This window comes from Xiphophorus maculatus, chromosome 2, assembly GCF_002775205.1.
Source record: "Xiphophorus maculatus strain JP 163 A chromosome 2, X_maculatus-5.0-male, whole genome shotgun sequence".
Taxonomy (NCBI): domain Eukaryota; kingdom Metazoa; phylum Chordata; class Actinopteri; order Cyprinodontiformes; family Poeciliidae; genus Xiphophorus; species Xiphophorus maculatus.
Window position 1 is genome coordinate 10,785,953 of NC_036444.1, and position 12,372 is coordinate 10,798,324.

Here is a 12,372-nt window from a genome sequence, read left to right on the forward strand (position 1 = left end):
AATCAAGTAACCATGTTAATTTCAGTTGTTACAAATGTCATATCAAACATGATTTGAAAGCAATTTGACTTTGTAACTTAACGCCTTGAAATAAGGAATTTGTCTCTTTAAAAGCTCCTGCTCTTTTTGAAACTCCGCCTTCAGGAAGTCATTACTCTATGAAGATAAATTAGTTGATACAGAGGCTAATAAGGGCATATGAAACCCTATTAAAATGTTTTAAATGGTTTTTGTGATGTAAAAATGGATGACATAATTTAAAAACTTGTCCATGTACAATGTGACATTTATCCTATTTAATCCTATGTAAAATCAATCAGCAAGAGGATATAGATAATACCCAAAAAAGGGTGCAATAAAGTGGTTGCAGAAGTCAACAAACTTCTAAACTGATGCTTTGTTTAAGCATGTTTTGATTTAATTTAAACATCAGGTTTTTCTGGTAGGAATCTACTAGAATGTTTTATATTGATTTGGCAAATGTTCTACGAGTTCATCAGACTGATGGCACATACAAAGCTCTCTATCGGTACACCTCCAGTCATTTAGTCATACCGCTGGCTAAAGTTAGCTCTGGAGTAGGCTACTGCAAAACTAGAAACTTTGCTCAAATTAAGTTATTTGTGTTGTTATTGAATGAGTTGGAAAAGCTGTTGCACTAAAAATTAAACCCATTTTCATTTGTAGCTTTTCAGCAAAAATCTGAAAGTTTGGAAGCAAACTGCTTTTTTGATATGCTAGTTATTCTATCCATCTTGACTAAAAACAACAAAAACTGGTCATTCAAAGAAAATTAACCCCAGAGCATGATCCTGCCCCTTCCATGTTTTTTTTAAATATTGTGTGCTTTTACCATACCTACACAAAATTTCCAAGTTTTATTTCATCAGACCATACACTATTCTTAAAAAAAATAAATGCTGAAAAGGTGCAGAAGGTAAACAATGTTCAGCTTTTAGGTATTTTATTCACTTTTTTCAATTTCTATAAATCCAGTGAAAGTGGAGTACTTTAAATTGAAGCTGTCATGGCATAGGAATATCCTAATGGCTTCTGTCTACATTTTGCTGATGTTAATCAAAACACATGTGAGCCAAAAAAAAAAAGTAACTTGGCACGTTTTATTTTATTTATTTTTTTGCTGACAGAGATGTGTCAAACTGTCAGCATTAAAGTGATCATTTCAGTGCACAACATATTTTTTTGTAATAGACATAATGAAAGGAACCCCATTCAATTACTTTGTCTATTACCACTTGCAGATGCATGCTGATGACACAAAGGGTCGGGATGCACAAAATATAATGGGCATCTTGTTTTAATTGTTGAGATTTTTCTCTCCCTTTTTCTGAAGGTGACAGGGCCATTACTCCAAAGTCACCACTTATCTCCAGTATCACCGAGGATTAATGGTTTCACTTCGGCTGGTAAGAAATGTTCAAGTTGTCCTGATTATCAGTGCAAGAAAAAGAATAATGGTTATTTGTCATTGTGTTAAGCAGTGGGAGACTAATCTAACAAAACACTCAGTTAGGAACACCATTAACCCTTGCTGGCGAAACTGAGCAGGATGTACGGTGAGCTGAATGCAGCACTGATGCCCAAATCTCAGAAGCTGAGTTAATTTGATTCAGAGCCCCAAGATTCAAAGGAAGCTGCTTGTTTCTGAAATAAATACACCTAAATGAAGAACGTATGGACCAATAAGGATGGAGGACATGCTAAGTATTATACCATTGTGTGCTGTGTTGTGGTTTTCCACATCATATCAACTATAAATCTGAGTGATAAACTAAAGATCTATAGTATTAAATGGACAATCAAAATAAAACCAAACATAAAAATCACAGAATTTTCAATGAATTTTATATCACATTAGGTAGGAAATTGATCTAAAGTGGAAAAAAATGACATAAAATGTGAAGATGTTAAACATCATGATGGAAAATTAGGCTTAGAATTGTGATTTAGATTGGGATTTATGGTTTGTTTGTAAAGCGAACAATTACCACCACCAGTAGCTGACACACTACCCATTTAGCACATTTGTCTTGTGGAGGATTTTTTTCCCCCAGTTCCCTAGTCCCTGAAGCTTTTGTGCTGGTGGCACACGCTTGTTCCTGCTCCAGTAATCGCCTACATTATTTTCCTTGTCTGTCACCTTTATAGTATCTATTAGCCACTCTCTACTATCTGTTCGCAGGACATTTTCTCTTCCTTTTTCCCCATGAATGTTTTATATATTGGAGGGAGAATGATTGTTCTTTGCAATGAGGCCGGTGCGTGGCCTCAGTAAGACAAATTGCTCCAGAACGCCTAAATGGCAGTCAATGATAACTCATTGTAAGGAGAGTAAGTGACTTCCAATGGAGTGGATAGGGGGACAGAGAATAATGGCAGAGCACAGGTGAAAAATAGATGTTTGGCTCAGTGTAATTACTCCATTAGGGGGCTCTCTGTTAATCTACCCAAGCAACAGTGAGTGTTTTTACAGCAGCGAGAAGGTGAGGGGCAAAAAAATGACTGCTACTGGACAGAGAGGAGCGCCTCTACCTCCACAGTCACAACACAGACTATGAAGTGTTTACTAACAGACAAATGCACTTCTGGTTTGTGCTACTCCAGCTACAAATAACTACAAGCATGGATATACTGATGAAGTTTATCATTGAGCTGACATTAATTAACAGCTGGATGATCTTGTGCACTCACTGTGCTTTAACCTTCTGTGTCAACTGTGTGCAAGAGGGCAGGCCTGATTGAAGCCTGCTAAATATGAAAATCTGGGTTAGAATAAAAAACAGGGACAAAAACAAACAACCCCCTGCAAATCAACACCCCCGTTCTGCTGCTTTCCAGACAAACATGATGAACAATTTTTATTTCACCATTTGGTGTCTGCTGCTTCCGCCTATGGCTATACAGACAAAAGAAGCCTTAAAAAAATGGTCCAATATGGTCTTAAGAGTTTACTCCGACCACACAATCTGTTTTCTTAAGTGAACTTTTAAAACACTGCTATGAGCAGTGCCCACAGCACTATCGGCAAGGCTCACGCTGACCTCCCGTTCACCTTTATACTATTTCCCATCTGTTTAGGTTCCACCCAAGAATTCATCCCAGTTGGCTGTAGGCCCACTTTGCATTGGGCTTCCTCGATGAAACCAAGAACAAAACCCTCTAGTAGGAAGAAAGACTCTCTGTTTGGCCTATTTTATACAATTTCCCCCACACATCAGTGCATTCTCTTCTACGTGAAGATTAGAACTAAATTCTAAATTTCAATACCTGACCAATTTGGTCTTTATTTATTTATTTTTTCATAGCAAAAATAGTAAAGACATGCCATTGTTTTGTGATAGTGGTTTGCAATTGTATGCTATCAATTTCACATTGATAGCATAAAGCTTTTATATTTGTAATCACCATAGCTTATCGTCAAGTTTGTTTTTTTTTTTACCAATAAATGTGTGTTGGATTTATCTTAGAGAACAGAAGGTGCTTTTTAAAATCCGCCAGTAATTTGTTAGTTGTTTTTAACAATCTGTATTACAAAATTCTATTGATTTGGTAGATGAACACATGCTCAATTAGTCTGCTTGAAAATATATTTCTATTCTTCATGTTGTAACAGGACATACGCAGAATGTCATTTAGTTTGGAGCAGCATGTCCTATATAGATATTTTTAAAGGTAAAAAGATATATTCAAAAGGACATTCAAGACATATTCAAAAACATTAGCTTTTGGTTGATTTAAGGACCATTAAGTCTATAAAATGAAAAGGTGAAACATTTAGTCATTTTTGATCAAATAGGCTTTTCAACAGGTTTCGATATAGACGGAGAGACATTACTCCAGCATTTCAGTTTTTAAGTGCACTACGGCAGTTTTAATTTTTAACATGGGATCCATTTTTCTGAGGTACAACTGATTTTTCTGACTGTATGACATAAAGATGTAAAGGCATAAGGAAAGACTAAAGAATTATGCACTGTACTGCTAGAGTAGATGAGAGAGCACTGTAAATACGACTGCACAATATTGGGAAACACATTATAGGACGTTTGTTAAGGTTGCAATGATGATAGGACTTGCAATGAATTAATACAAAGCAATGTGAATCTCTTTGTGCTTTGGGGCCATTTCAAACATAGACCTTAAATAGCTAAGCTGTCCAGTAATGGAAAAAAAAAAAACAGAAAAAAACATTGCTTTCATCCATGAAACATGCTTTCATTAAAATAAATCTTGCATCTGGCCACATGTTGTTTTGGCAAGAAATAGCTTAGTTGTAGTTTCTTAATGACTTTACCAGAAAAAACTCAATACCCTCCTAAAACTGTTTCTGCTGAATTAAACAAGTATCGTCAAATTTATCACTCTGATAGAGGAGTCTAAATGCATGGTACTCATAAAATAGGTTAGTATTTATTGCAGTCTATGCAGTTCTTTGCAGTACAGATTTCATAAAATTAGCTATATATTTTGCAACCATAATTATCAAGCCAAATATAGTTTTATGCATACAAAGTCTAAGAGTTCAGAACATTTAACACATTTTCATATGTCCAAACTTGTAAGGTTAATTGGGAATATTATCCATCCATCTCCTATAGCTGTTATATTTGCAAGATGGCTTTATCAATTAATCATTCTGTACTGAAAAAGTTTTGAAACCTGTTATCTATATTACAAAATCAGAGAGAAAAAACAAAGTCAACTGGCTTTTTTCGCTCATGTTCACGTGTCCTATGTTTTCTTAATTATACACATGGTGCCCCAGTTTTGCATTATATCCAGCATACTCACATGCTCTCATTTAGGTCAACTCAGTTCATTCTGGGATATCTCTGCTAATATCAGTCCTTGTAGGAGGAAACTGATTTGCACCTGCTGAAGAAAATGAAAAGCACACATGAAGTCTCTAAAAATATAATAACATTGGTAAAAGCAACAATACCAGGAGTTCAGGGGAACTCCTGGTATTGTTGCTTCAAAAGCTACAGGTTGAGGTAAAAGGGACTTCCATAGTAAAGACGGTAAGTAAGAGGCCGCCATTATAGCTCGGTGATGAAAACGAGCACGGTGACCCGATTAAGGAGGAAATTTCTGGGTCACGGTCTTGTTTTTCAGTGCTTAATTCGTCCATCGATAGTGACACGGTGCGTGGCTCACACCTACCTGTAATATTATCTTTCTGAAAGTCTTGGTTCAGACAAGGGCCTTGTCACTGTAACCCGACACGGAGTGAGGGAGAGCCGCAGTCACCCAGAGAGGGAGAAGACTGAACCTGTAGGCAGCGGGGAGAGGCTGGCTGACATGCTTACTCACCGTAGGAAGTGATGGGCTACAGCGCCACTCAGTGGACACTTTGGTATTTTCTTTTGGTCAAACGATGGAACCCCCTCTAGGCTTCAATTACATTTTCAAGCACTTTTACAAGTTTTCAAAGATGGAAACAGACAGACAGACAGACAGACAGACAGACAGACAGACAGACAGACAGACAGACAGACAGACAGACAGACAGACAGACAGACAGACAGACAGACAGACAGACAGACAGACAGATAGATAGATAGATAGATAGATAGATAGATAGATAGATAGATAGATAGATAGATAGATAGATAGATAGATAGATAGATAGATAGATAGATAGATAGATAGATAGATAGATAGATAGATAGATAGATAGATAGATTATATATAATTATTATTTTTAATCAATCCAAGCTTGTCCCTGCATCAGGAAAGCCAGAAACCTGTTAGCCTGATTTAGTGGCCTTTGGAGTCCACCAACAAACAAGTTCACAGTGTCTGTGGTCTCAGCTTTTCAGGGCTTCATTCACATCACACAAACTCCCCTTCATCTCATGCTAATGTAGGACCAAAAAGAATGAAGATACCTAGCTTTAAAGACATGGCAGTCGGTTTAAGCAAAAAAAAAAAAGAAAAAGAAAAAGGTTGTCCTTTGTGTTTGAAGTCATAAATGTGACAGAGGACTTCAAGAGAAAAGACCCAAGACTGGCAGTCGAAAGATGAGTGAGAGGCGGATGGGGAACATGTTTTCTTCTTTTTCCCCCTCCATCCGGAGGGATATTCTGTGGCCAAGCTTGATTATTAGAGATGAAGGACAGGCTGAGAGGATGTGGGATTGTTAAAGTCTTGAATCCTCTCACCAAAGCCCTCTTGCCTTGCATTCTTCTGCACTTCATTTATATGGCTTTACGCCTTGCACTCTTAATTTTATTTTATTTTTCAAGCTGGATAAAATTTGTTTTGTTATTTTGAAATAATATGGGAGCATGCAATATAATTGTAATGCTCGAGTATCAAAACCAAGTACATATTGTGCACTTTAACCATATTTTCAATAGTTTGCAAATATTTATAGATTCATACCCTCAATAATAATCACTACAGTGTACATGTAGATAACACTTCAATTTACCGTGCGGTTGTGGATGCAAAACCTCTGTTCCCCTTTCTGTGAGAGTCTGTGCTTCATTTGATGCCCTGTCCATTATTGCCAGCATATTTGAAAAGTGCTAAGCCTTGAAACGAGTCCCATATTATTTCAGGCCGGACTGAATATTTCACGGCAGGAGGCAGAAAATGAGACCTTCCCTCAAGAGACTGCCTGCAGTGCATTCTACTTGGTGAAGCAAACGGAAGATCTCATACTGTGCACAACACACTTGAACAATTATATATTTATCCGGCGCATTTGTGAGAGATTTCTCTTTTTTTTTTGTTTGTGGGTGTTCAAAAAATAAAGGGGAAAATACAAAATTGAGAGAAACAACAAATATAAAAGTTTCTTGAAATCTGCGTTTGGAACTGTTTGCAGTTCAAAAATACCCATGAGAAAGTGGGGCTCCCTTTGAGCTATGGAGCTACAATCGTAGTACAAATTGCAGCAGGCTGAGAACAGCAAGCTAACCACATTGATTCTTGAATCATTTTTGTGAAATGAGATCCTGGTCTTGTGAGATTAGTTTGTGCTCTGGTAGATGATTTTATAAATGTGTAACATAGTATCCTCAGGACAGTTGTCTAGTAGCAAAGCTCTCTTTAGACTGATACGGGAGACTTTCTCAAGCAGCACCATAGCTGTACCGGACTTGTAAAAACATGCTTTAATACAGTTTACTAATATTTTATGTGCTGGACTACTACAAAGTAGTTGTGTTGGTGCAGCGTATAAAACTGTGAAATGGATTAAACATATTACATAATAATATATTTTCAAAAAAGTAAAAGACATAAAAATCTGAAAGTGTGAGATTCATCTATGACCCCGTTTTTTCCTAAAAAAAAAAAAATCCAATTAAACTAGTTACCTTCAGATACCCAGTGTAAATTCTTTCTCAATAGAAAATTTGTTGTTCAGTGATGACTTAAAGTTTTTTTTAAGAAAACAATAATGCTCAAAAAGCATTGTTCAAAGTGTATGGCACAACCCTACCAAGATATTTTTATTTTATTATTCCTTTATTTAATCAGGTAAACCCCGTTGAGATCTAGATCTCATTTTCAAGAGGGACCTGAAACAAACTTCACTCCCCGTCGGGGAATCGAACCCCGGTCTCCCGCGTGACAGGCGGGGATACTCACCACTATACTAACGAGGAGATATTGGACATCCACCTAAACACACAAGCAAGGCAAGGAGAGCATTAATCAGACAAGCAAAAGGGCTAAAGCTAGCTTTGGACTTGATGCAGACATCCTAAGCTCAGGTGGGAGAATCTGTCCACAGGGCAACTGACTTGTCATGAAGTCTGAAGTCAGGCTTAGTGAAAGAGTGGTGAGAAGAAGCACATTTTTAAAAGAAGCCCATGAAAAGTTCCTTTGCAGTTTGCCTTAACTCACACTTGAATGAGAGTTGCTTTGTTCAGATGAGATCAGCATGTAACTTTTTGGCCAACATCATACAAACTGTAATCCCCACCCCTATTACTGCAGCATGAATACTGAAGCATGTCTGAACTGATCTAAATATCTGGCTAAATATAGGACAGTCCTTGAAGAAAACTTGTTGGAGGCTATATGAGCAGTTGCCCAAGGCAGCATAGGACGGTGTACGTTTAAATCATAAGTATTCAATAAATTAATATCTATCCAATGTGCCCTGAGCAAGTTTGCAACTGTTTTTATGCAATAGAAAACCTGCTTGCTGCTGAGAATAGATAGGGTAGCCTGGGGGCTTTGCATGGGACTGGACCCACAGCAAAATGACCCTCAACATCCAGCATGAGCTACAATGGAATGGTTTAGATCAAAACATATTCATGTCAAGTTTAGGCTGAGTGCATATGCCAGTAACACTTGTCAGACTTTCATTTCTAAAACGTTAGGAGGCCTAACATTATGTGTTTCACGTTTATGCACTAATGATTTATTTAATATGACTGACTGACTTATATTGATTTACTTTAGTCACCATTCATCCATTTGCCCCTCACTAATACTGAAAAAAATTATATATACTCTGATATACAAATGACAATATTATAATCTAACTTTTTTCTATTGAAAATGATAATTGAGAATTGATATTACTTCCTTTTAGTTAAAAATAGTTAAGAACCACAAATAGCAACCGTTTGAAGCTTAAAGCTGTCATATAAAGGAGAAATTAGTTCTATTTGTACAATTTTGAGCTAACTGGTTTATTTATTCCTGAAAGTGCAACAAAGTGAGGGGACAAACCTTTGCTTAATCATTAAAACTTCAGGTGGCAACGACCTCTGAGGTGAATCCATATCTCTGTTCCTAGAAGAATTCACGTGGATGGCAAGTGGTGGTGTCCTTTGTGTTTTGTGAAGATATTGAGTGTTTGAAGTGTTAACCCTGACACTGCGCCTTTGGGGTGAGTAGGCAAAGGAAGCATGTCACACAATAGGATGGGACTTGGATCTTTGCCTCTCCTTCTCTGACCTCTGACCATTATTGGTTTTAAGGGCTGCTGCAACTTTGGCTCCTTAGGCATTGTGTCTGCCTTGATCATGTCATCACTATTTGTAGAAGTAGCAGCACCACATCTCCAATAAAAATGGACTCTTGAATAACATATTCTGATGAGCAAGCTATTCTCTCTTTTTTTTTCATATAAGTTTTTTTTGGAGTGATAAAGGAAAAACAAACAGGTTTAATAAATTTGGTTAAAGTACAGTTTCTATCTTCTTTCATGGCCTTTTTGTTTAGTCTGCCTTAATATCTTCAAAAGGCTTGGCCAGCTATTAGCTATCTGATACCATGGAAATGACCTTTGTTAATGAATCTTTGAATTTCAGTTGACAATGTTTTTGTGTGATCTCTGTGTGTTATATGCCTCCAGTAGCTCCACTGACACAGTCCACCGAGGCCACACATAAAACAGTATGCCATCTGCACCTGGAGCATGGCTATCAGCTCTGTTCTCTCTTTCCCCACCGAACCCCCCACACTGCTTTCGCTTGAGCTTTTTCCTGCCTCTGTCTAGCCTGACCCTGCTCTTCCCATTCCAGGCTACAGAAGCCAAACCAAAGGCAGCTTTCAAGGGGGACTGTCTGCTCAAATCAAGTCACAGGCCTTTTTAGAAACGGTTCAGAGATCATAGCAAGTAGAAGTCAGGGAAGAGAATGACCCCTCTCCTCCAGGCTTGATCGGATCTTGGCCCAGTCAGACCCAGCAGGGCTGAGTCTCTGGACAGTTCCGTCTCTGCAGGCTTTGACTCTGTGATAGCGCGAATGAAAGAGGGCACAGAGAGAGAGCAGCAGTTCTGATGTGTCAGGCTCAATGTCCTGGCATACTTGCAGAGCAAAGTGGGCAAAGCAAAGGACAGAGCCAGCAGGCACAGGTCCAGAATAAGACCCCTATATTGTGTGACATGTCATCTAATGACTGTCCTTTTGTTTTAGATCTTTCCATCAGGGATAAGTTGGGGCCAATTTTAAAGGTCACAAGACAAATAAACAAAGCCAGCTCTTTAAAGGCTAAAAATTAACATAATATTTAAGAAATAAAATATAATAATAATTAAAATACCCAATATCTGTCTGTTGCTTGGGCCTCAGAATCTGTTGTAATGTATGGCTGATTTATGGCTGTATGGCTGTTTTCTTTGTTACATTATATTGCTCTTCTACATAAAAAATAAATTAAACTTGAGGTTTAAGGAAAAAACATTACATATTTTTTGTGAATGCACCTTCTACTAAATGGAATGTACAGTATAACAGGACAGTCCTCTATGTAGCATTTTATCAATTTGTTTGCATAAATTTAAACAAACTCTGTGGGCACACTCTACTTTTACTCCTTACTGCCTTTAAGCCAGACAACTTCAACATTCTTACATGTCGTTGATTTCCCAATCTAAGCAATGGTAATGTTCCTTATGTGGTAAAACATCAAACTGGTCAAGCAACTCTCAGAATTCATCCGGTTTCTTTTTGGGCTACTGGCTTGCATTTCTCCACACATCCTACAAAGCATAACTATTAAGCAAAAGCACTACTGGCAAATGAAGCAGCAGCAGATAGAGATGGAAGATTAGAATAACCAAAATAAACAGTGTTACAGGGGTCGACTCGACTGGAAAAGGGATATAGCTACTCACCACTGCAGATCAGAAACTCTGCCTGCTAGCCACCTGCTCTGCCCGCTAGCCACTCTGCCTGCCAGCCACCTTCTCTGCCTGATAGCCATCCAGCTCTGCCTGTTAGCTCTGCCTGCTAGCCCTGCCTGCTAGCAATTTGCTCTGCCCACTAGTCACCTAACCTGCCTGCCAGCCATCTTCTCTATCTGCTAGCTACCTGCTATGCCAGCTAGCCACTATCTCTGCCTGCTAGCCACTATCTCTGCCTGTTCAATCACCACCACTTCTGAGCGTAGGCAGATGAGGACAATGAGACTTTTGAAAATATGCCCCAGTTTTCTGAGGATTTGTGATTTCAAGAATTATTCCAGGTCTATGCCCCTTGTTCAGACAATTTGGACCCCTTCAGATTTTATTACTCACTGGGACTGTTCTAATGGAATGCCTTGACTTCATTTAATGTGCATGGAACTGTTTTGTGTTAAATTCATCTTCTGTTATACGCCTTGCTTAGGCAAAGGATGCTGGCTTGGTATCAAATGTAAATGATAAATGGAAAAGACTCATACTACTTCTACTTGCAATAACAAAACAAAACTTTTCCAGGAATTGTTTTAGGACCACAGCAACACATTTGAGTAGTTCATTTTGTGTCAGGATTTCTTAGATTGTATTCATATCAAGCTTTTATGAAATGTGCTATCCAAATAAGTCTTATCTGCAGAGGACTTTTTGTATGCATGCCTCCAAGGATCTAGTGGCCACTATGATTCAATGGGTCGTGGCTGTTTTGCCAGTAGTAGTTATTCCGATGTGAGAAAACGTTTGAGTTCTTTTAACAGTAAACATGATTATATACTAGGATGGAAAACAAGTTGTGTCTCGTTGACATAGCGGATTATTCACAGTGTGTTTCTACTCAGCCTGATTTAGTCTTACATTGCTTAGACCTCCACAGATCTCTGCACTCATTAAGATTATGCATTTACTAAAAATCCACCAGCTTTTTGCATAACGGCATGCACAGTGAGCTTCAAGTGGTTGGGAGGGATAAGGCTGAATTCAAAACACGATGTGTCTTGCTTCGAAGTTGACCTTCCAAAAGACTAGTGATCTCATTCTTCGCTTCAGTTGAAAGCTGCTGATTCTCTATGTTACAGTGCTGCTGCCATAAAAAAGAAACCCTGTATGGCCTGCATATCACTGCAGGCTACCTCTATAGACTCCCTCCACTGTCTCTTTCCACTGGATTCCAAGGACATTGAAAATGGCTGAAATTATGAAGCTTTCATATGGAAATCTGGTTTAATTCTCCAGTTCCAAGAAAAGTAATTTATCAATAGTAAAGTCAAGTTTAGGGAAATAGGGAATATAATGCAGCTGAAATCTGTACAGTTGCCCTTTTACAAGCTTAAGGTGTAATCTGACCTTGTTTAAAAAACAGCAAATGTCAGGCACAGCGGGCATCTGATGATCAGCTTATTATTATTCACTTTAATGTTTCATCTACAGCCATGTATTTACTTATATATGGATGCATATCCATAAGAATAGTACTGACGTTTATTTCTGTAATTTCATTCAATAAGTGAAACCTAAGTTGCTTGTATCTGTTCATTCTAGTAAAAAGGATGATAATGACAATAGCTTGAAAACCCTGTATTTCGTTTTGGCTAATTGGTATATCATCAATAAAAGGATTTTTTAAAGTACAGATATCTCAGCCTACTGGGCCGGATTTTAGCAGGGGCTTACCGTAGCTGCAGCCTGGGGCCCCGGTA

General features: G+C 38.1%; 1 non-coding gene across 1 annotated transcript; it reads right to left on the reverse strand.

Annotated features, from left to right (window-relative positions):
• Nucleotides 1-7,568: 7,568 nt before the first annotated feature.
• On the reverse strand, nt 7,569-7,640 carry trnad-guc. The gene has a single exon. It is a non-coding gene; the product is annotated as a tRNA-Asp (tRNA).
• Between the last annotated feature and the right edge of the window lie 4,732 nt (nt 7,641-12,372).